Genomic DNA, 26,060 nt, shown 5'->3' with positions numbered 1-26,060 from the left:
GGCTTCCGTCCGGCGCCGGGCGGACACGTCCGGCGGCGCGGAGGAGCGATTTGATCTAGGTTAGGGTGGTTTTTGCCCGAGATTTTGGAGGGGGAGGTATTTTTATAGGTAGAGGGAGCTAGGAGACTCCAAATGGAGCGCGGTTTTTGCCCACACGATCGTGATCGAACGACCGAGAGCATGGAGGTGACTTAGAGGGGTTTTGGGCTGTTTGGAGGGGAGTTTTGCTGCAACACACAAAAGGACTTTGCGGTTACCCGGTTAACCGTTGGAGCATCAAACGACCTCCCAATGGAACGAAACTTGCCAGGTGGTCTACCGGAGGTATACGAAGGCCACTTGGCAAGCCTCGGTCCATTCCGAGAACGTTCAACACCCGCTCACGAAAAGAAACAAGAGGGGTGCGCCGGTGCATGTGGGAGTGCCGGATTGCAAAAAGGACAACTAGGGAAAATGCTCGGATGCATGAGACGAACACCTATGCAAATGAGATGCACATGATGACATGATATGAGATGCATGACATGAACAAAATGCAAAACGAAAGACAAAACCCGACCACGAAGGGAATATCATAACACATAGCCGAAAATGGCAAAAGTCGGAGTTACAAATATGGAAAGTTACATCCGGGGTGTTACATGCACCTCTCTCAATCCGCGCCCTTCGGGTACCGCGATGCAAAGCGCTGGGTCGTGGCTAGTGGCGCCTGCGACCAGGGCTCGGAAGAATAAGAGTTCCCTAACAAATTTCTGCCGTTCCTAGACGCCTCCTAAGCCAAGGAGGCCTCGCCAAGTACTGGTAAATGCGCGCCTCACGAGGTAGAAACTACTTCAAGCGCGTCAAGCTAAGTTATTTCTATGCGCCTACATAAAACGTTGATACTGGGACCTGACACAGGAACGATAAACATAGCATAGCAGCTTGGAATTCATGGATTGTTGCATGCCCCTGTGGGGCCCCATACTAGTCTCTCTCTTAATGCAGGAAGAAAAGAAAGAACAAAACAAAAGTGGCGCATGCCCTTGCAGCAGTTCGCGAGGATGGACCCATGGCGCTCTCCTGGGCTCAGCCAGACCCCTCCTTGCGCTTCACTGGGGCGCGGCAACGAGATGACCCGCGGCCGCCCTCGAAGGGGGCGTGGTGGCATGTCATATCCGCCGCTGCTGGAGCTGTCGCCGGAGGAAGAATCGCCGTAGCTGAACGAGCAGTGGCCAGCGCCAAGGGCCAGACCATCCTCACCCTCGTCACGACCGTCGCCAAGGCCAAGCACCTCGCTGTCATCGTTGTCCTCGGGGCACCACCCGATGCGGCGGCCGTCTTCTCCAAAGACCCTCATGTAGAGGGCCGCGTTGCCGTCGTACTTAAAGTGGAGGGTGCACCACCTGCCCAGGCCGCGTGCGCGGGCGAACGTCTGCTAGCCGCGGGCCAGGGCTGCGTTGCCCGCGACAGAGACGTCGACCGCGACCCATGAAGCCTTGGTGCAGCAGCCGTCCGCCTGCAGCCAGAGACCGCCTGGACCTATGGCTGGCAGCTCACCGGCGAAGAAGCGTGGGAGCTGAAGCCAGGTGCTGGCCGGGTTCCCCGACCACACGATGAACTCCGGCAGTACCTCCGCCAAGTGGAAGCACGACCGGGGAGGCCGCGCGACCATGGGGCGCGTCCCTTCATCGACGGGGCTGCCACGACCTGGGCGACTCCCACCAAGCGAATAGGCGCCGCCGCGGCCGTGAGGGGCCACGGAGGGGGTTGCGGTGTGCTTGCGTGGGCGATCGCGCCCCCTCTTGGGTAGCGGCAAACCGGGCCCCTCCTGGCGGGCCTTTCCCTTCTCTGTGGCCGAGACCCTCTTCGTAGGCGCCATGGGAGTCGCTACTAGCAATGAAGCAAGGAAGAAGAAGCGAGCGGAGCAGGAAGAGAGGAGCGGCGGGGGCTCCACCCCCTCCTCATTTATAGCATGAGAAGGCCAACCAGCGATCCCCACGATCACAGGTAATGATGATTTTTCTCTGCATGCAGCAGGGACTCGTCAAGTTGGGCAGTTGCTGAGGCAGCGTGGGGAAGTGGAGACGCCCACGTCTAATCAATCGCCACGCGTCAAGCGAGGCCGCATGCTGTTGGGGCCGGCGGCGCTCCGCACTTGCCCTTTGCTTTCGCCTCGAAGCCAAGTCCGAGCGTGCCTTGGGCCCGGGGGCTACTGTCGGCATCCTAGGAATGGGGGTCCCCAGACTTTCCTACCTGCGGCCCATGGCATGGCTCCACCAGCGGCCCCGTACGGACCATCTTCAACAGCAAACACTCAAGACCCTCGGGAGGGGCCGAGCCTCGCGAGGCGGATGACGCAAGACTCCCACCACGCGAAGAGGCGCGGCCGCGGCCGCGAGGGGCCACGGAGGGGGTTGCGGTGTGCTTGCGTGGGCGACCTCGCCACCTCTTGGGCGGCGGCGAACCGGGCCCCTCCTGGTGGGCCTTCCCCTTCTCTACGGCCGAGACCCACTTCGCAGGCGCCATGGGAGTCGCTACTAGCAATGAAGCAAGGAAGAAGAAGCGAGCGGAGCAAGGAGAGATGAGCGACGGGGGCTCCGCCCCCTCCTCATTTATAGCAGGAGAAAGCCAACCGGCGATCCCCATGATCACAGGTAATGATGATTTTTCTCTGCATGCAGCAGGGACTCGTCAAGATGGGCAGTTGCCGAGGCAGCATGGGGAAGTGGAGACGCCCACGTCCAATCAATCGCCACGCGTCAAGCGAGGCCGCATACTATTGGGGCCCGCGGCGCTCCGCACTTGCCCTTTGGTTTTGCCTCGAAGCCAAGTCTGAGCGTGCCTTGGGCCCGGGGTCTACTATAGGCATCCTGGGAACGGGGGTCCCCAGACTTGCCTACCTGCAGCCCACGGCGTGGCTCCACCAACGGCCCCGTACGGCCCATCTTCACCAGCAAACACTCAAGACCCTCGGGAGGGGCCGAGCCTCGCGAGGCAGATGATGGAAGACCTCCTCGGGGGCAGCCTCACCAGGTTGGCTCGCGAGGGGCGGAGAGAACAAGGCAAGGGGCACCTCGCGTGGTTCGTGTGACGTAAGCCATGACGACCAGAGCTAGGTGGGCGCCAGAGCATGCAGTGTCCTCGTTTCCTATTTGGTGCTAAAGAGGCAAGCGCAGGCGAGGAGTCTCGAGGCATCAGGCAAAGGTTGTCATATCGGTGCAACAAGACCCATACCAGCAGGACGGTAGGACGGAAGTCACCGTGGAGCCCAACACGGCGTCACCACCAGAGCCTTTGGCAGGCGAAGACCACCTTTAGTCAGGATAACTTGTACTACTTGTCTCCCTTCGAATTTGTTCGTTGTGGCATCCCTTCCCACTCAATATTTGGGAAGAGGACCAGGGACTCTATAAATAGGACTAACCACCATCATAGCAGAGGACGGATCATTCAGATCATCTTTATCCGCGCAAGCTCACCAAGAACAAGAGCACGTCTCCTCAGGAGGCTATTCTTCCCTTGTAACTGTTCATCCTCAGCCCAAGAGGCAATCCACCACACCACACTGGAGTAGGGTATTATACCACATCGGTGGCCCGAACCAGTATAAACCTTGTGTCTCTTGTCCTGTGGGCTCATCGAGCTAGGCCTTGAGATCGCGGTGAGGGTGAGAGCTAGAGGGAGGAGAGATCTTCGTGCGCACCCTAGTGTTCGAACCTCAAGGGTTTTGCTGGAACCCGAAATCCGGCATATCCTTGGGACATGCTTTGTTAAGATCAGTGTAATCAATACAAAGTCTCCACTTCCCATTCGCCTTGCGCACGACAACTGGATTTGCCAACCAAGTTGGATGTAACACTCCTCTAACCAAGCCTGTTGCCTCAAGTTTCTTGATCTCTTGAACTATGAATTGTTGTTGTTCCAAAGCTTGCTTCCTGACCTTCTACTTGACAGTACGAGCATGAGGACAGACAACAAGGTGGTGCTCAATTACCTCCCTCGAAACACCGGGATGTCGGATAGTTTCCATGCAAACACATCTACATCCGCCCGCAGGAAGGTAATGAGCGTGTTCTCCTATGTGCTATCTAGAGTGGCACCAACGGTAAAAGTACCGCCAATGTCGTCCTCCCTTGCTGACACCTTCTTTGTCGCATGTGCGGTGGCCTTGGATCTCTTGCCGGTAGAGCTTTCTGGCAAGTCTTCAACGGTTGCGCAGTACTCTGAGGAGGCATGCTTCCCAGAAGTCTTGCTAGATGTCTTGCCGGGTTTCCGGATTTTCTTTTCCTTCGCAGGAGCTGTGGTCTTAACACACTCTGCTGCCACCACATCTCTATAGAGCTTGTCTACAATTATGACTGTATCTTTCTTGTCGGAGTTAATGGAGATAACACCCATGGGGCCTGGCATCTTCACCATGTTGTAGGCATAGTGTGATGCTGCCATGAACTTGGCCAAGGTTGGGCGACCAAGAATTCCATTGAATGGCAAGGGGATCTTAACAACATCAAACACAATTTTCTCTGTCCCATAATTGAGTCGCCCACCAAACATCACCGACAGCGTGATCTTTCCCTTGGGTTGGCTCCTTCCCAGGTTGATTCCTTGGGACGTCCCGGTCTTCTTGAGGTCTTCCTCGGGAATCTGCAGCCTCTCGATCACCTTAGGGGAGATCAAGTTCAAGCCAGCCCTACTGTCAACTAGTATTTTAGTGACATTGAGGTTGCGTATTGTTGGTGAGACCAACAATGGCAGACACCCGACCGCAGTTGTGCGATCAGGGTGGTCCTCGACATAAAAATAATAGGCGTGTGGGACCACTTGAGGGGCTTTCGGGCATCCGCCGCCGGCTCTGCTACATTGACCTCGCGTTCCCATTGCTTGAGCTGGTGGTGAGAGGAGTGCAAAGATGCACCCCGTCATTGCACATGGCCTCTGTTGCCTTCTGGAATTCCGGTTCACTAGACTCGTGGTCATCCTCCTCTTCACTCTCTTCGTCCCCTTCTTTCTGTTCTCTGCCCCTGGCGAGCTTTTCTTTCTCCTGGTTGGCGTTGCCATGACGTCCACCTCCACAGTCGTGACCCTTCTTGCCGGATCCACCCGTACCATCCTGGTCCTTCTCCTTGTCCCGCTTCTCATACTCAGCTTTCTGTTTCTCAACTAGTTGTTTGGCCTGATGGCACTCCTGGAGGTCGTGACCTTTGGTACGGTAATCTTGCAGTATGGCCCGTCACATTTGCCAACCTTCTCCCCTACCGCAGCAACCTGGCAATCAGCACATGCAGTTGCTTCCTTGCTGGTGCTTTCTGTCTTAGTTTTCTTGGCGGGGCTAGAATCACCGGACCCGTCTACAACTATAACTGACTTGCCCTTGCGCTTTCTATTGCGCCTTTGACCATTCTTCTATGGGGCGGTGGCGTTGTCATCAGTAGCATCGACTTCCATGCGAACATCTTCCCCGGGAAGCCTTGTCCCCTCTTAATCCCGCGCACACTTGTCCGCCAATCTATAGACCTTGTTCACGGTCTTTCGTAGTCGTATATGCATCTTTTCCCACATCTTGCGATTGCGCACGTTCATGTGGAACGCGGCAATCACACCTACAGGGTATATATCCGGTATGCTGCGGTGTACACGACTGAATCTCTGGATATATTTGCGCAAATCTTCTCCTTCCTTTTGTGGGATCACTTGCAAGTCGCTGGGCAACCCAGGGCCTTTCTCTCCTCCGGTAAAGGCACCAACAAACTTGTTGCGTATACCTGCCAATGAAGAAATGGAGTTCTCCAGCAAATTCATCAGCCAGGATATCACATTGGGCTTGAGCACAAGTGGGAAATAGTTGGCTATAATATTTTCATCCCTTGCTCCGGCAGCCTGCACGACAATTGTGTGAATGCTTAAGAACTCTACCAGGTTTAGCTTTTCCTCATACTTTTCTAGTACTTCGGGATTGAACATGTGGACAGACAACCAACAAACTCGCTGCAGCTCACATGTGAAAGCAGGGCACCCAAGCTCGTATGGAAATTACCCGCCAACAACGGGCGCTGGCTCATCGACGACTGGGCCATTGCACTCATTTGATTGACGGCATGCCTCCCGGCGTTGTTGAATGGTGGTGCAAGCATCTTCTACTCACCTGTCCTGCAGCACATGTCGCTGATCTTGCTGCGTCCGTGGATCTGATGAGGCCATCGACACATCATCGGGCTGTGCGTTCTGCTGGGTCTGCTGTGTGTGCTGTCGCTACTGCTGGGATTGCTTCCGTGGAGGTGATAGCATCGTGGGTGCACCGCCAACCATACGGCCATCAGTTTGAGCTAGGGCGTAGTCAGCAGGCACCTTGACGGTTCCACCAACTGGGATCTGTTTGCATCGACAAACTTTATCATGCTCCGGATAGTGGCTCTCCACTCATCCATTTTGTCAGTTACTAGAGGGAAATTCAATAGCATTCGGGCTCATGCCATCGCCTTCGTTGCCGTCGATGGCATGTTAGAGCATGAAGAACCTGACGTCACTCGACTCCTGGCAGAGCCAGAACCTGTCGCCGAACTACGGTAGTGATGGCAAGTGGTGTGGCGGGAGCGGTGCCTGAAGATCTTGGACCTAATGAACATGCGTCTTGCCGTGCAGGCGCTCCTATGGAGGTACAGCAACGCCACTTGGCGTCACATCGCACCCATCTTGAGATGGACGCGGCTTGTGTCTCAATGTTGTTCCCCACCGCCGGAGTGGTCGCAGCGGGAGGGTTGCGGCTCGCTCCCGACCGGACAAGGTCGCTCTGGTGGCTACATTCGCCCGTGCGCTGAGGAGGCGAGAGCTACGCGCCTGCGCCACCTGTGCCATTGTTGCTATCTCCGCTGAAGGGTCGAGGAAGATGTCTGCCTCTGGCGCCTCCACCACCCGTTTCCATCGTAGTAGGCATGGTGACCGCACCATCTATGCCAGTCATGCCCACCGCAGTGTCTGCATCGTCCATGGAGGAGGCGCCGCCTGCGCCGCCCGCAGATGCGTGTGGTGGAAGTTTGGACGTGGAAGGTTTAGTCGCCATGAATCCCTTCTTCTTGGGCGCCATCAAAGGTGAAGTTGATGATGAAGAAGATGCTGAAACTTGGCAAAGTCATTGCACCGCTAGCCCATATGCGATTTAGACAAATATACAGCCCATTTTTGAATTCTAATGGAATTTACTACAACCCATTTACAGTTTGTTAAAAGTACAGCCCATTTTCTAGCTAGGAAAACGATTAATAATTTCAACCAACTGCACAAAACAGAATTCAATAAAATTTCCCACATTTTGATGGTATCCGAAATATTTTTATCCCGAAATTTTTAGTCAGATTAAATATAATTTCAAAATAAATTTGTATTACATAAAAATCCAACGAAATATTGCTCACGCAACAAGTAATGAAATTAAAATTTCCAAAATCCAAAAATAATTTTTTTTAAAACTAATTACATGTTTGGTGAATTTTTTATAGTTGCTGCCTAGTTTTTATAATTACATCCCATCAATTATTTCTTAAAGCCCATTTTCTTGTTAAGTCTAATGCAACACTCCTAGGAAAGATTTGAAGCACAGCGGGGCAGAGAATAACAAGTTGACCTGGATATTGTGTACAACTGTCGGCCCTGTTGCATTGCTGATGTTAAAAAAAGGCATGTGTAGTAGTACAGTACAACTTTACATGACTACTCAGCCCACATTTAGGGACGCCAAAAAGGCCCAAACAAGCTGAGCTCAATTAATAACTTAAGAAAAAAGTTAGAGTATAGTGGAACCTAATTAAAAGCTGTCATGAGTGAAGAAATAATTCAACGGGTCCCACTTGTGCGTGTGTGTGTGTGTCGGCGTCCTGGGAATGGAGGTCCCCAGACTTGCCTGCCTGCGACCCACGGCGTGGCTCCGTTAGCGGCCCTGTACGGCCCATCTTCACCACCGAACACTCAAGACCCTCGCGAGGGGCCAAGCCTCGCGAGGCGGACGACACAAGACCTCCTCAGGGACAGCCTCACCAAGCTGGCTCGCAAGGGGCAGAGAGATCGGGGCGAGGGACACCTCGCGAGGTTCCTGTGATGCAAGCCATGACGACTAGAGCTAGGCGGGCGCCAGCGTGCAGTGTCCTTGTTCCCTCTTTAGTGCTAAAGAGGCAAGCGCAGGCAAGGAGTCCCGAGGCATCAGGAAAAGGTTTCCATATCGGTGCAACGAGACCAAGACCAGCAGGATGACAGGATGGAGGTCACCGTGGAGCCCATGACAGCGTCACCACCAGAGCCTTTGGTAGGCGAAGACCACCTTTAGTCAGGATAACTTCTACTAGTTGTCTCCCTTCGAATTTGTCCATTGTTGGATCCCTTCCCGCTCAATATTCGGGGAGAGGACCAGGGCGTCTATAAATAGGACTAGCCACCACCATAGGATGCATCTCATCGGGTCTTGGATCGGTCCCATTCCATCCACAGCCACACACAAGTTCACCAAGCACAAGAGCACCTCTCCTCAGGAGGCTGTTCTTCCCTTGTAACGGTTCATCCTCAGCCCAAGAGGCAATCCACTAGACCACACTGGAGTAGGGTATTACACCACATCGGTGGCCTGAACCAGTATAAACTCTTATGTCTCTCGTTCTTTGGGTTCGTCGAGCTAGGCCTTGCGATTGTTGCAAGAGCGATCTAGGGAGGGAGAGATCTTCGTGCGCACCCCAGTGTTCGAACCTTGGGGGTTTTGCCGGAACCTGAAACCCGTCATTTGGCGCGCCAGGTAGGGGTGCGCCGAAGCTTTCCTTCCACCGATCCGCATCCCGTCGCTTCTTCGCATCCATGGCGGACGCTCGTCGAGCCCACGCTGAGCGTCGGGCCGCCCTCGCCGCCCGCGTCGCTCAGACCGCTCCTGTCAGCGGGCCTTCCCGTCGTTCTCCGTCGCCCACCGCCAACACCGCCACCGGCCCGGCAGGAAACAAGCAGCAAGCATCCTCGCTGCACCCCTCGGTGCGGCGGGACGGCCGCACCGCCGCTCTGTCGCTAACCCCAGCCGGCTCGTCGGCTCACGCTCGTCGCGCTCCCACGGACGTGCAGGCCGCACTGCTCATGGCACGCGAGCTCCTACGCTACCGCCCAGTCGACGACCTCTATGAGGACGGGCTGGACCGCATCGCCGAGCTCGTCAGCGCCGCAGGGGGCTCCCCCGCGCCATCCCTCTTGCTGCCTCGCCCTCCGCCAGCTGCGGGCGACGTGGCTCACGGAGCGCCTCGACCACCTCTGCACCAAGACGGCGCTCTGGCGCCAAGGCGCGCGGCCCCCCGGCGCGACCCACCGCGTCGGGCACCCACGTGACCAGAAGGAAGCTGCCAAGAAGTTTCCCGGCCGCAAGAGAATGCGCCCGCGCTCCCTGCGCCACCGCGACAAGACCACGTGTCACCTGCGGTGGCGGTGCGCGGGCATCAGCAAAGGGCCCCGGTGGCCAGCGCAGGCTGCCGCGCCTTCACTCCTGAGCTGCGTAGCATCGCCTGGCCGGGCAAGTTCAAGCCAGACCTGCCTCCTCGCTACGATGGCACCCCCGACCCCGCGGAGTTCTTGCAGCTCTACGAGCTGAGCATCGAGGCGGCCAACGGTGACGAGAAAGTCATGGCGAACTGGTTCCCCATGGCTCTCAAGGATGGCAGACGAGGCCATCATTTCAGCGTTTTCTGATGGCGTCCGCGACGTCAAGATGAACGAGCTCGCCATCCACGAGGAGCTAGGCACGGCTTTGGAGCTATTCAACCTAGCGACCAAGTGCACAAGAGCTAAGGAGGATCGCCTTTCCCTCGTCGAGCTCCCGGCTGCCGACCTGGAGGAGAAGAAAGCCAACGCCAGGGACGTGAAGCGCAAGGGAGTAGCCATGCTCGCGGCGGAGCTAGACACGAAGCGCGGTCGGGACCATCGTGAGTCGTCCAAGAGCAACCGACCGTTCCGCGCCTTCCACAACGTACACAGCCACAACACCAATGACTGTCAAGAGCCCAGGGCCATTCAAGATTGACGCTTCGATCGACGCCCCGAGCGCAACGACCGAGGATATAGCCGAGGAGGAGGACGAGGCGGAGGACGCTGGGACAATCGCGGCCCCCGCCAGGAGTGGCTCGACTGGCCTCGCGAGGACCGCTGGCAGGACCAGCCTCGTGAGGGCGCCTGGAGGGACTAGCCTCGCGAGGACCGCCCTCAGGGCACTGCTGGTCTTCCTCCGCTGCCGCCGCCGCCAAGAAGGAACGACGACCACCACCAGGACGAGGGGGGTGTGGGCTTTCAGGAACCACGTGCTATCACCCCCATCTTGGGCGGAGCTCAGGCCCCAGCCTCTCAAAGTATCTTCAAGTAGTTTGCTCGCAAGGTGAACGCAACCCTCCCAAGGCTTGAGCCCACGCGCCCGCTCAGGTGGTCCAAGTGCGCCATCAGTTTGAGTCCGCGGAACAGCTCAAGTGTAACGCCCACGATGCGGCTATATCTCCCACGTGTCGAGGCATGACTTAGAGGCATAACCGCATTGTAGGTTTTGTCGCAAGAAGGGTCATCTTCACACAATCCCATGTAATGAACAAGAATGGGATAAAGAGTTGGCTTACAATCGCCACTTCACACAATACATAAATAAATCATACATCAATCAGAGTACATACATAGGTCCGACTACAGAACCAAAATAAAAGAAGACAACCCCAAAAGCTAGATCCCCGATCGTCCCAACTAGGCTCCACTACTGATCAACAGGAAACGAAACAACACAATGAACAAGATCTTCATCGAGCTCCCACTTGAGCTCAGTTGCGTCACCTGCACTGGTATCCTTGACACCAGCAACTGTTTGGAAGTATCTGTGAGTCACGAGGACTCAACAATCTCACACCCGCGAGATCAAGACTATTTAAGCTTATGGGTAGGAAAGGGGTGTGAGGTGGAGATGCAGCAAGCACTAGCATATATGGTGCCTAACATACGCAAATAAGAGCGAGAAGAGAAACAACGGAACGGTCGTCAACTAGTAATGATCAAGAAGTGATCCTGAACTCCTACTTACGCCAAACATAACCCAAAACCGTGTTCACTTCCCGGACTCCGCCGAAAAGAAACCATCATGGCTACACACACGGTTGATGTATTTTAGTTAAGTCGAGTGTCAAGTTCTCTACAACCAGACATTAACAAATTCCCATCTGCCACATAACCGCGGGCACGGCTTTCGAAAGATAATACCCTGCAGGGGTGTCCCAGCTTGGCCCATTATAAGCTCTCACGGTCAACGAAGGATAAACCTTCTCCCGGGAAGACCTGATCAATCTTGGAATCCCGGTTTACAAGACATTTCGACAATGGTAAAACAGGACCAGCAAGACCACCCGAATGTGCCGACAAATCCCAATAGGAGCTGCACATATCTCGTTCTCAGGGCACACCGGATGAGCAGTCCGTACAACTAAAACCAGGCCTCAAGTTTCCCCGAGGTGGCGCTGCAAAGGGCTCTAGTTTGGACTAACACTCGGAGGAGCACTCGCCCGGGGGGGTTAAAATAAAGATGACCCTTGAGTCTGTAGAACTCAACGGAAAAAGGCTTAGGTAGGCAAATGGTAAAACCAAGGTTGGGCCTTGCTGGAGGAGTTTTATTCAAAGCAAACTGTCAAGGGGGTCCCATAAATCACCCAACCGCGTAAGGAACGCAAAATCAAGGAACATAACACCGGTATGACAGAAACTAGGGCGGCAAGAGTGGAACAAAACATCAGGCATAAGGCCGAGCCTTCCACCCTTTACAGAGTATATAGATGCATTAATTAAGATAAGAGATATTGTGATATCCCAACATAAACATGTTCCAACATGGAGCAATCTTCAACTTCACCTTCAACTAACACGCTATAAGAGGGGCTGAGCAAAAGCGGTAACATAGCCAAACAACGGTTTGCTAGGAAGGGTGAAAAAAGTTTAGAGGTTCATGGCAATATGGGAGGCATGATATAACAAGTGGTAGGTAGCGCGGCATAGCAATTGAGCGAACAACTAGCAAGCAAAGATAGAAGTGATTTCGAGGGTATGGTCATCTTGCCTCAAATCCCGCTAGGAAGAAGAACGAGTCCATGAAGAAGACAAATGGACGTAGTCGAACGAATCCTCACAACTCCGGAATGAAACCGAAGGTAACGAGACAAGCAAACCGGAAAGAAACAAACAACATAGTAAACAACCACCACATACACATGGCATGATGCACAATCAAGTATGATGCACGTCCGGTTTAAATGAAGCATGGCATGGCAAAATGCAAGAAACAATACTACAAATTCAGTGGAGCTCAATATGTAACAAGTTGCATATTGACGAAAACACCACATCAAATATTTAGTTCTCTCTCGTTTATGTACCCAACAATTTTAAATGTTGATTAACATGGCAAGAGGTGAAGCATTAGTAAACTAACTATTTAAGCAAGTTAAACGAGGCCGGAAACAATCAACAACAATTCCAGAAAATCCTCATGTCCATATTTTAGATTTGGTACTGTTCTGCCCTAAACCATATTTTAAAGTTGTTAAACAGCAAAATAAAGTGCACCATGCTAAACTAGGCATTTTTCTACCCCATTTACATATATAATTTATTAAAATCCAGGCTACGGTTATTTAGTTATGAAATAAATCATTTTAACATGGCATTTGAGCAAATTTAATCAAACAACAATTTAAACATTTTAAACATGGATGAAAGTGGCATTATGTGAAACTAGATAAAATTCTAAGCATTTTACATGTTTAAAACATTTTAATCCGATGCATGGTTGTTGAGTTATTAAATGCATGAAGAATAGGGGTTTTTCTATAAAACAGTAATTCTATGGATAAAGCTAAATCGCAACAGAGGGGAAAAACACGCATCGGGCCGAATCCATGCACTGGGCTGAAACAAAACATGAGCGAAGGGGGGTTTCTCACCATTGGCTATGGCCCAGGTCGGTGGGAGGCGGGGCACAGGCAGCAGAGGCGAGGCACTGGGCCTGGGCGCGGTCAACGCACACAAGCTTCGTGCGATGGTGGCTCGAGGCGGGGGAGTCGACCTCCTGCTCGAAGTAGAAGCAGAGGAGGAGGCGGCCGGACTGCAGAGGAAGCAGGCGGGCCACTTGCACCAGATGCACGCGAGCGAGCGCAGCGCTCGACCTGCTGCACGATGCAGATGAAGCAGGGGCGCAGCGCACGGGACAACAACGCCGGCGGGGGACTTGGGCGCGTTGTAGATGGAGGAGCGCTGGGACTTGGCGTGGGCATGGCGTCGCGAGGCGACGGCGCGAGAGGAACCGGGCGGAGGCGACCCGATCCGGCGGCGGGGAGCTCCTGGTGGATGAGGGCGACACCCTGGTGGATGAGGTCGCCGGCGGCGACTTGACTGACGAGGTCGACGGCTGTGGCTTCAGGGCAGGTGAGGAAGGCACGAGGAGGCAATGAGCTCGGGGTCGAGAGGAGACCAGGTCGAGCGTTTCTGCTCGGGACCACGAAGAGGTTCGAGGCCCGCGCGAGGTTTATCTCCAGCAGGCACTCGGGCACGGGAGCGAAGGCAGCGCCTTGATCCGTTCGGGATCGAGCGCAGAGTCGATCTAAGAAGGAGAGGTGGGGTTTGCTGGTTGGTGGGATGGGGAAAATGAGGAGAAGGCAGGATCGATTGGGTGGATCAGGCAAGATCCCGAGGAAAAGGGGAGACCAGGTGGAGCTAGTGGTGGCGGATGGGATGGATGGAATGGATCCCTAGAAAATAGGGTTTGGACTGTTTAAATAGCTAGGTGGACTAGCTTAAGGCAAAACGGACCCTCCGATCAAAATTGAACGGTCGAGAAAAATAGGCTGTGGAGTCCAATAAAGAAAACGGAGATGATTTATAGATGTTTGGGGATGATCCGGACCCAACGGTGATGACTGAGCGGGTCGGGTTCGGGACAGGTTTCGGACGCGCGCGAGAAGGGGTTTTGTGCATTGTGCAGAGAGGGTCAAACAGTCAGGCAACAAAAGAATGGTGGGTTTGAGAAAAGGTCAACGGAGGCGAGGAGGGACGCGACAACTACGAACGGATGCAAACTTTCAGAAAACATGCAGATGCAATGCTCATGATGACATGATGAAATGCAACAAACAAAATAAAACACATGGCGACAACCAAAAACATGGAAGGCGTCTGGAGCGTCGGTCTCGGGGCGTTACAACACTCCACCACTACAAAAGGATCTCGTCCCGAGATCTAGGATGGCACCGGAGAGAAACGGAAGAGGAAGAGGTAAAACAAACTTCCTTCTTTGACAAACGAGTGAAACCACGAACCTTGAGAGGTTAAATAATTTAAGGAAGAATACAATGGAGATGAACGCGATTACAAACACTCCACTAGATAAGAGGAACCTGGGATACGACGAGAGCCAAGAGATTAAGTGACAAGATAGATATTTAAACCACTCCGGTTAACACAAGATAGGGAAGAAATAAGAATGATATAATTTGGACAGCACTCCGACTGTAAATGGAAGGAATTGAACATGATCTTGACAAGATGAGAGGATACTCGATGAAATTAACAACACATTGCCTCCGGAACTAATGAAAGAATGGCACAAGGGGTAAGAAAGATTTCAGACAGCACTCTGGTTGAGGAAGGAGACAAAACTTGACAGAATGGGAAGAACTTGAAAAGAGGGCACGACACTCCGGTTGGAAATGGATAAGCACGAAAAGAAGACGGTCCTCACAAACCGAGAAGATGAGTGAAGAGAGCAACATCACAATGCCTCTGGAAGAAATAAATAATAGAAGATAGATCCTTGGAATAAAGAAAGGAGAAGAAAATGACAACTTCTGCCACAAATGAGCTTGGAAAGCATCCTTCCAAGAAGGTTATAACAGAGTTGTTGGAAAACCAACAACGAAATGAATAAGCTTGTTGTGGGCTTATGGAAAACTTCTCAAAATTATGAGGTGAAATTTTTGCCACTAACGAAAACAATTGCTTGCTTGAGATCAACGAAGAGATGAAAACTTCTCTCGCCGAGAGGATAGGAGAAAACTTGGATCATTGTTAGACACCACAATTAGCAACATTCCTTAGGGAAGGCTTTAGGTGAAACATGACACAAGATAAATCCAACGAAGAGATTGGTGGATTTAAAATATCTCATTCTTGACAACATGTGAATCATGAAACGCGAACTCAAATCATACTTGAACGATGCACCGGGAGAATATGAAGATGAACAAAGAGACATCAATTTAGAATAATTGGAGAACGAAGCTGAAAACTTAGAACGAAGAAATCTTCTCAAATGATGGCCTTTAGATGATCAAGAAATGAAAACAACTCTGAAATGCTCCGGATGGGTAAGAAAAGAATTACGCGATTGGAAACAATTATGAGAGGATGGCATAAGCTAGAACTATGAATCTTCAAGAGAACGGACCAAGATTCAAGAGAAATTCTACCTTGATCTTGAAATGTTGAGAATGACAATGTGAAACACCACCATGAATTGTTGAGGCACTCCGGAATGAAAATTAGAAAGGTTGAACCAACGATGAAAAGAATTCGAAAGCGATCTTGGAGAAAGAATATGACTGATGAAAATTCGTTCTTACGTCAAACTTTGAAATGAATTTGAGAATAACTCCAGAAAAATTAGAAGAGTCAGGTAAGATCCTGGGAAAAGACCTGTGGGTTAGGGCCCACTCAAAAGTTACACCGTTGAATGATTAAAAGAAAGATTGCACCGGTTGAATTAAATGGCTTGAATGTGATAACAACCTCGAAATAGCTTGAACGGATTGATAATGGAGACACAAATCTTCTGAGATATCTTCAGCACTCCAGAACAAATGAATGGCGAGAAGTGGATGATTAAGAGGTACACCGGCATGAGAAAGCATTTGAAACGAGGACAAGAATACGATCAACACTAAAAGCTTGACTTGAGTCCACCGGAGAAGAAAAAGAACGAAGAGTAATAAACTTGAAGAACATCTTCATGAGAACCACCGGGTAAGAGCATTGACGGAAAAGAATGAAGGGACTTCACATGAATAAAATGGATACTTGATTAAGAAATCTGGGTCCTTGAAGAAAAGGGTGGGAGGGCGGGAAAACAAAGGCAACTTGGGGCAGATGGAATAAACACCATTGCAAAGAACTGAGAATTGATCTCACGGATGTTGAAATGATCAGATCCACTTGAAGAGAAGCACGCCGGTTGGAAAAGAATTAACATGACGACCTCGATGATCAATAAGGATTAGTATTCACATAGCAATATGAGAACACCGTTTAGGGAAGGTATGGAATCAACACTTCGCATTGAAGCAACTCGAATACCACAAAACAAAACAAAAAACAAAGGATTGGCTTGCAGAATAAGCCGGAATAAACATATGATAAAGATTTCGTCCGAAGTTTTCGTGGTAGGGCCCACACCGCCTCGATCGTACAACACCATCATGTACAAGGCAGTGCACATGACATATGAAGCGTCCCCGAGTCGGCATAGCCAAGGACTCTTTAAGACACTACGAGACCACTGTAAAACCAACCATGGAAAGGCGGACCACTAGACGTCGAACCCCAATCTCATATCATGCATCTGTCGGAAAGATATCCTAGGAGCTACTTGAATTCCCACTTATAAACTCCCGAAACTTTCTGGTTATGCAATCAGGTGTTGGGGATACAGGGGACACAAAATATATCACCCAAACTAATAATACCTAGATCCAGTTGTATCCATCCTTCAACACATAACCTAGAAACCTTCGGAAATCATTTACCTCAACCTTCGAAAAGCATCCGTTATACGAGTTATGGCAATACTCCCGAACTCCCGCCCCAGTACTGGGTGGCGTCGAGGTGATCTCACCAACAACTGCATAAAAGAGATTTTCGATGTTGGCGAAACTCAGGTATTCCAGAACTGCAACGATAAAATTGTGACGACAACACCTCGGAGCTCAACTCCCCGGGACACTGCCACAACCCCTAAATGTCAGGAGGCACCAAGAACAATGTTCTCGTCACAAAAGCATCGGAACGATTCCAAGATACCCGCGTGATCCTAAAAAAATTGTAGTGAAATTTGAGGAGAGGAGAGTCAAAACTTCTACATCAGGAGGCCTCACCAGAGCGACGAAGGGACTGAGGAGTAAAAAGAATCCTACTCTCCGATATATATAATCCTAAGACTCAAAACATTTTTGTTCTAGACTCAACAACGAAAGCGATTCGATCAAGCAAGGGGCTCCTAAGTCGGGGATGGCTCTGATTACCAACTTGTAACGCCCACGATGCAGCTATATCTCCCACGTGTCGAGGCACGACTTAGAGGCATAACCGCATTGTAGGTTTTGTCGCAAGAAGGGTCATCTTCACACAATCCCATGTAATGAACAAGAATGGGATAAAGAGTTGGCTTACAATCGCCACTTCACACAATACATAAATAAATCATACATCAATCAGAGTACACACATAGGTCCGACTACGGAACCAAAATAAAAGAAGACAACCCCAAAAGCTAGATCCCCGATCGTCCCAACTAGGCTCCACTACTGATCAATAGGAAACGAAACAACACAACGAACAAGATCTTCATCGAGCTCCCACTTGAGCTCAGTTGCGTCACCTGCACTGGTATCCTTGACACCTGCAACTGTTTGGAAGTATCTGTGAGTCTCGAGGACTGAGCAATCTCACACCCGCGAGATCAAGACTATTTAAGCTTATGGGTAGGAAAGGGGTGTGAGGTGGAGCTGCAGCAAGCACTAGCATATATGGTGGCTAACATACGCAAATAAGAGCGAGAAGAGAAACAACGGAACGGTCGTCAACTAGTAATGATCAAGAAGTGATCCTGAACTCCTACTTACGCCAAACATAACCCAAAACCGTGTTCGATTCCCGGACTCCGCCGAAAAGAAACCATCACGGCAACACACGCGGTTGATGTATTTTAGTTAAGTCGAGTGTCAAGTTCTCTACAACCGGACATTAACAAATTCCCATCTGCCACATAACTGCGGGCACGGCTTTCGAAAGATAATACCCTGCAGCGGTGTCCCAGCTTAGCCCATTATAAGCTCTCACGGTCAACGAAGGATAAACCTTCTCCCGGAAGACCTGATCAGTCTCGGAATCCCGGTTTACAAGACATTTCGACAATGGTAAAACAGGACCAGCAAGACCACCCGAATGTGCCGACAAATCCCAATAGGAGCTGCACATATCTCGTTCTCAGGGCACACCGGATGAGCAGTCCGTACAACTAAAACCAGGCCTCAAGTTTCCCCGAGGTGGCACTGCAAAGGGCTCTAGTTTGGACCAACACTTGGAGGGGCACTGGCCCGGGGGGGTTAAAATAAAGATGACCCTTGAGTCTGCAGAACCCAAGGGAAAAAGGCTTAGGTAGGCAAATGGTAAAACCAAGGTTGGGCCTTGCTGGAGGAGTTTTATTCAAAGCGAACTGTCAAAGGGGTCCCATAAATCACCCAACCGCGTAAGGAACGCAAAATCAAGGAACATAACACCGGTATGACAGAAACTAGGGCGGCAAGAGTGGAACAAAACACCAGGCATAAGGCCGAGCCTTCCACCCTTTACCAAGTATATAGATGCATTAATTAAGATAAGAGATATTGTGATATCCCAACATAAACATGTTCCAACATGGAGCAATCTTCAACTTCACCTTCAACTAACACGCTATAAGAGGGGCTGAGCAAAAGCGGTAACATAGCCAAACAACGGTTTGCTAGGAAGGGTGAAAAAAGGTTAGAGGTTCATGGCAATATGGGAGGCATGATATAACAAGTGGTAGGTAGCGCGGCATAGCAATAGAGCGAACAACTAGCAAGCAAAGATAGAAGTGATTTCGAGGGTATGGTCATCTTGCCTGAAATCCCGCTAGGAAGAAGAACGAGTCCATGAAGAAGACAAACGGACGTAGTCGAACGAATCCTCACAACTCCGGAATGAAACCGAAGGTAACGAGACAAGCAAACCGGAAAGAAACAAACAACATAGTAAACAACCACCACATACACATGGCATGATGCACAATCAAGTATGATGCGCGTCCGGTTTAAAAGAAGCATGGCATGGCAAAATGAAACAAACAATACTACAAATTCAGTGGAGCTCAATATGTAACAAGTTGCATATTGACGAAAACACCACATCAAATATTTAGTTCTCTCTCGTTTATGTACCCAACAATTTTAAATGTTGATTAACATGGCAAGAGGTGAAGCATAAGTAAACTAACTATTTAAGCAAGTTAAACGAGGCCGGAAACAATCAACAACAATTCCAGAAAATCCTCATGTCCATGTTTTAGATTTGGTAATGTTCTGCCCCAAAACCATATTTTAAAGTTGTTAAACAGAAAATCAAAGTGCACCATGCTAAACTAGGCATTTTTCTACCCAATTTACATATATAATTTATTAAAATCCGAGCTACGGTTATTTAGTTATGAAATAAATCATTTTAACATGGCATTTGAGCAAATTTAATCAAACAGCAATTTAAACATTTTAAAGATGGATGAATGTGGCATTATGTGAAACTAGACAAAATTCTAAGCATTTTACATGTTTAAAACATTTTAATCCGATGCACGGTTGTTGAGTTATTGAATGCATGAAGAATAGGGGTTTTTCTATAAAACAGTAATTCTATGGATAAAGCTAAATCGCAACAGAGGGGAAAAACACGCATCGGGCCGAATCCATGCACTGGGCCGAAACAGAACATGAGCGAAGGGGGGTTTCTCACCATGGGCTATGGCCCAGGTCGGTGGGAGGCGGGGCACAGGCAGCAGAGGCGAGGCACTGGGCCTGGGCGCGGTCAACGCACGCAAGCGACGCGCGGTCGTGGCTCGAGGCGGGGGAGTCGACCTCCTGCTCGAAGCAGAAGCAGAGGAGGAGGCGGCCGGACTGCAGAGGAAGCAGGCGGGCCACTTGCACCAGATACTCGCGAGCGAGCGCAGCGCTTGACCTGCTGCACGATGCAGATGAAGCAGGGGCGCAGCGCACGGGACAACAATGGCGGCGGGGGACTTGGGCGCGATGTAGATGGAGCGGCGCTGGGACTTGGCGTGGGCAGGGCGTCGCGAGGCGACGGCGCGAGAGGAACCGGGCGGAGGCGAACCGATCCGGCGGCGGGGAGCTCCTGGTGGATGAGGGCGACACCCTGGTGGATGAGGTCGCCGGCGGCGACTTGACTAACGAGGTCAACGGCTATTACTTCAGGGCAGGTGAGGAAGGGACGAGGAGGCAACGAGCTCGGGGTCGAGAGGAGACCAGGTCGAGCGTTTCTGCTCGGGACGACGAAGAGGTTCGAGGCCCGCGCGAGGTTGAGCTCCAGCAGGCACTCGGGCACGGGAGCGAAGGCAGCGCCTTGATCCGTTCGGGATCGTGCGCAGAGTCGATCTGAGAAGGAGAGGTGGGGTTTGCTGGTTGGTGGGATGGGGAAAATGAGGAGAAGGCAGGATCGATTGGGTGGATCGGGCAAGATCCCGAGGAAAAGGGGAGACCAGGTGGAGCTAGTGGCGGGGGATGGGATGGATGGAATGGATCCCTAGAAAATAGGGTTTGGACTGTTTAAATAGCTAGGTGGACTAGCTTAAGGCAAAACGAACCCTCCGATCAAAATTGAACGGTCGAGAAAAATAGGCTGTGGAGTCCAATAAAGAAAACAGAGATGTTTTATAGATGTTTGGGGATGATCCGGACCCAACGGTGATGACTGAGCGGGTCGGGTTCGGGACAGGTTTCGGATGCGCGCGAGAAGGGGTTTTGTGCATTGTGTAGAGAGGGTCAAACGGTCAGGCAACAAAAGAATGGTGGGTTTGAAAAAAGGTCAACGGAGGCGAGGAGGGACGCGGCAACTACGAACGGATGCAAACTTTAAGAAAACATGCAGATGCAATGTTCATGATGACATGATGAAATGCAACAAACAAAATAAAACACACGGCGACAACGAAAAACATGGAAGGCGTCTGGAGCGTCGATCTCGGGGCGTTACATCAAGTGTGCGGCCACCGCTGGCGCCCTCCCGATGCTCTGCTCACCTGTCGTCAGCAACGTACAAGTCACCAAGACCCTCATCGACGGCGGCGCAGGGCGTAACATCCTGTTCGTCGTGACGTTCGACAGCCTCCAAGTGCCATACGATCACCTTCAGCCTACCAAGCCCTTCTCAGGATTGACCGACGGCTCCACCACCCCGATATGGCAGGTCCTCCTCCCTGTCACCTTCAGACAGCGCGACAACTACCGCACCGAGCTCATCGACTTTGACGTTGCTCACATCAGTCTGCCATACAATGCCATCCTCGGGTATCCGCCCTGGCCAAGTTCATGGCGGTGACCCACCAAGGCTACAACATCCTCAAGATGCCAGGAAGCGGCGGGATCATCAACGTCCCCTGCGAAGAAAGAGATGCAGTGTGCTCCCTCGAGCACGCCTTCCAAGCGGCAGCAATCGAAGACCCCGACAACAGTGGTGCGTAGTACCCTCCTGAGGCCGTCCCCAAGAAGAAGCAGCTACTCCGCATAGGGCCTCAGGGGAGTGGCGTCTCTGTCGGTGCAACATCAGGATCAGCGCCGCGCCTGGGGCACCTCCCTCCCTGGCATAGGAAGGCACGCCTGGCGCCCTCCTCGGGCAGGGCTCGGGGCCTCTCTTCAAGAGAGCCTCAGACCTAGCCAACATCATGAGGGAGGTGCTCAGGCACCACATGGAGGCATGCTTTGCGGCAGGTTTCCCTCAGAAGGACACCGGGCGAGGAGCGCCCGGCGCTAAGGAGTTCATCACCAAGGCCACTCAAGAGCTGCAGGATGCAAGAGCCATTCACGGCAACCGCCGCCCACCTGGCGCAGCTCCCCATCCAGGCGAGGATGGCGGGCTGCGCGTCTGCGTCGACATCCCAGGGATCAACAGGGCCTCGTCTCAGGAGGTCTTCTGGCCTTCGCGCGTGGGACGTTGCTAGGGCCCACCTCACAGCTATGTTCACATGCCATTCGGCATTGTTGGTGTTCTGGGAACGGGGGTCCCCAGACTTGCTTGCCTGCGGCCCACGGCGTGGCTATGCTAGCGGGCCAGTACGGCCCATCTTCACCAACAAAGCATTCAAGACCCTCGCGAGGGGCCAAGCCTCGTTAGGCAGATGACACAAGACCTCCTCAGGAGCGACCCCTCTAGGCTACCTCGCGAGGAGCGGAGATATCAAGGTGGGGCAAACCTCACGAGGCTCTCATGACGTGAGCCATGACAACCGGCACCAGGGGGCGCCAGGCGGGCGCCCGCGCGTGCAGCGTCCTTGTTTCCTCTTTGGTGCTAAGGAGGCAGGCGCAGGCGCTGAGTACCGAGGCATCAGGCAAAGGTTTCCATATTGGTGCAACAAGACCAAGACCAGCAGGATGGCAAGACGGAGGTCACCGTGGAGCCCAAGACGGCGTCACCACCAGAGCCTTTTGCAGGCGAAGACCGCTTTTGTCAGTATAGCTTGTACTAGCTGTCCCCTTTCAAATTTGCCCGCCGTTGTTGGCTCCCTTCCCGCTCAATATTTGGGGAGAGGACCAGGGTTTATATAAGTAAAGCTAGCCACTACAGAGGAGGCATCGGGTTCTCATCCACAAGTCCACCGAGCACAAGAACACCTCAACCTCAGGAGGATGTTCTTCCCCTTGTACTGTTCTTCATCAGCCCAAGAGGCAATCGACCACCACACACTGGAGTAGGGTATGACACCACAACGGTGGCCCGAACTAGTGTAAATCTCATGTCTTTCCGTGTTGTGAGTTCGTCGAGTTCGTCCGTGAGATCTTAGCGAGCTAGGGCGTAGATCAGTAGGAGGGGAAACTTCGCGCACACTCCAGAGTTCGAACCTTAAGGGTTTTGCCGGAACCCCACATCCGACATTTGGCGCGCCAGGTAGGGGTGCGCCGGAGCTTCTTCTCCGCCAATCGACTTGCCGACGCTCCGTGGCCACGATGCCCGGCGACCCAAGGGCTGATTCTGACCGCTCGGCAGCTTGGCCAGCCCGGGTGGTGACACCTACCCATGAAGACCCCAACCCCGCACTCCAGGCGCCGCGAGCGCCATCCAGCGTTGCGGGGCGCGGGCGGCGCGGCCAGGCATCGTCCACCCTCACCCCATGGCAAGTGCGAGCCGCTGCAAGGGCAGCAAGCCACGCTGCAGCAACAACGCCACATTAACGGCGGGAGCAGGCAAACATGCGGGCAGCGCTGACGGTGGCGCGAGAGCTACTGCGGTGCCTGATGATGGAGAGCGGCCGGGATGCCCTGCTGGAGCGCGTCGCCGTGCTGTTGGATGCGGCAGCATCGGGAGCGCTGCCCTTCTGCTATCAGCTTCCCTCCACAGCCTGGCCGGTGTCTCACGGTGGGCCTCGCCGCAACCATGCTCCATCAGGTGCGCCTGGGGGCTTCGTCAACACCAGCATGGCCGGCGGCGTCGTGGGCTCAACCGCCCCCATGCCGCCCACGACGAGCATGGGTACAAGCATTGCCCCCCATGGTTCCAGTGGCATGCCGTGTTACCATCCTCAGGACGTCGCGCAGGCCCGGGCAACATGGAATGTGGGGCACTACGGCGAGGTGTTCGGGGTGGCAGCCTCGGAGGCCTACGTGCCCCGCATGATGGACCAGGAGTACGCACTGGAGGACGACCCTGGCTCGATCCTCGGAGAAGAGTGGGAAGAAGGGACATTGGAAGTTAAGGCCTTCCAGGAACCGACAGAGAACCGCAACGATCGCGCCAGCGACAACGGCTACAGGGTACCACTAATCTCTCAGGATCGGGCTTACGCTAACCATGGGCTGCAAGTGAATCAGGTCACGGCATCGGTCGGCGACCCCGGCGCGGCAGCATCCCTTCCGCCGGGCGAATGACGCTGGGGGCCACGAGGAGGGAGCCAGGAGCAAGGCCGCTTCCCACGTCACGTGAAGCCAGGCAACGTCCGGAGGTAGGCCCTCTGCCGGGGAGGTGCCGGCGAGCCTTCCCCCGACAGAGGACTCGTGGTCGCCGGGGGCACCGCTGGCGTCCCGTTTCCCCCCTTTGTGTCGTCCAGGTTGCCGGTCGGCTCAAAGGTGGTCGAGGGAGGCTCAAGGCGGGGCCCTTGTCTAGCGATATGAAGCAAGGCCGGTTCCTGTGAAGAAGGCCCAGTGCCTGTGAAGCTCGCCGCCCGTGACACTCTCACGTAATAATGAGTGGGGTTGTACACGCCCCGGAGTCTCAGGGGTGACGGCCTCAGGCCCTGGGACTCCCTCCCACGCCTAGTGGCAGCACTTAGCTCCGCGCTGGTGAGAAGACTTGAAGACCTGAAGACTAGACTAGGTTCCGGAAGCGGCCATTTGCTTTGGATCTTTTCTTCTGTAGCCTTGCTTTCTGGATTTGGATTTAAGTTTAAGTCAAGTTTTTATCGATGCGTGCGGGGGGTGCATTTTCTCGTTCAAAGTGATTTCTCGCCATCTGGTTCTTACCTTGTCCTCGAGCTCACGCTCGCCGCCTCCCCCTTTTGGGCCCCTCGCGAGCGGGGCTGGGCCCAGCATGTGCGACGCGCGCGCCGATCGGCGCAGGAACCTCACGAGGCCCTCCCGGGCAGGTCACAGACCCTTCAGGAGCCCTGCGGCGACTCTCGACCCTACAATACGATTCAGGGCCTGCCCCAGCTAAGGTAAACCGCAGCGGCAAGACTTGCCATCAGGCTCATGGCCGGTCGAAACGCACCCTTCATTCAGCACAGAGAGATAGAAATCATGATTCAATTACATGAGGGGCTCCCCCTCCCAAAATGCTCTCACAATCTTCAGGGGCCACGCCCGAGTTTTTGCATACAGGGCGAAGCAGTAAAAAGACGAGGAATTAGCCGGATATGTCGCTCGCCGCGTCCTCCACGTCATCTTCGGATGCACCGCTCGCGTCACTGACGTCGTCGTTGGCACCGCCGCCGCCATCACCAGCGCCGGCGTCCCCATCATCGACTACGTCGCCTCCGTCTGCAGCGACTACCACCACGTCGTCCTCTGAAGTGAAGGCTCTGACCAATGCATCCACGTTGTCCTCCACCCACCGCGCCAGGTCGCCCCGGACGGCCTGTGGTACGGGGCCAATGGTGGAGTCGAAGTCGAAGTCGGGGAGGGTGTTCTTGAGGTGGCTGAAGACGCGGGAGAACGCGCGCCCGAGCAGACCCCGGCTCCTCTCCTCCATGAGCCAGCGAGCCCTGTCGAACCGGGCTTCCAGGCGCGTCACCACATTGGTGAAGAAGATCAGGTGGCTGGCGTAGTCATTCGAGTGGGGGGCAGTGCATTCTCATCGCAGATGTGGCCCAGGGCGGTATTAGCTCTGTTCCGGAGGTCCTGAAGCATGTGTGCATGCTCGCGCTCCAGCGTCTGTCATTGGAGCACTTCCTCCCTGTTTTGCCGCATGACAGCCTCGGCGTCATCAACTCGTTTCCGAAGAGAAAGCAGCTTGGCGCGGGCGGAGGCCAAGTCCGCCTGCGCAGTAACCAGGGTGGCAGCCGTGGCCTCCCCACGCCTCTCCGCCTCGTCCAACCCTGGCCTGAGGGCAGCGGCCCTGCCCGCATCCTCTATTCCTGCGAGCTTTAGCTTCAAGTCGTACCTACCCTCCAGGTCTGCGCGAACCTTGGCCACCCGGCTGTCGACTTCCTCATGGACCCTGGCCTCGCGAGTCCCGACGGCATCTTCCACCTGAACAACTTGACGCTCCCTCGTCTCGAGTTGTTCGAGCTCAAGGCTGCGCTCCACGGCTTCCAGAGCCAGCGCCTCCTCGCGCCTCGGGACCTCCTCTTCCTCTGCGGGGGTCCCCCTCAGCGATGCAAGGGCGGCCCTGCACGCCTCCACCTGCTGCTCGAGGGACGCACTCCAGGCCTGGAGCTCCCACGCGCGCTTCTCCGCAGCCTCCCGACGGCGGTCAGCCTCGCGAGCCTCCTCCAAGGCTCGGGAGCAAGCTTCGCGGGAAACCTTGAGGGACGCCTCGGCCTTCGC

This window comes from Triticum aestivum, chromosome 5D (assembly GCF_018294505.1).
Source record: "Triticum aestivum cultivar Chinese Spring chromosome 5D, IWGSC CS RefSeq v2.1, whole genome shotgun sequence".
NCBI lineage: Eukaryota > Viridiplantae > Streptophyta > Magnoliopsida > Poales > Poaceae > Triticum > Triticum aestivum.
The sequence above is the reverse complement of the archived record's forward strand: the minus strand, read 5'-3'. Positions refer to the sequence as shown.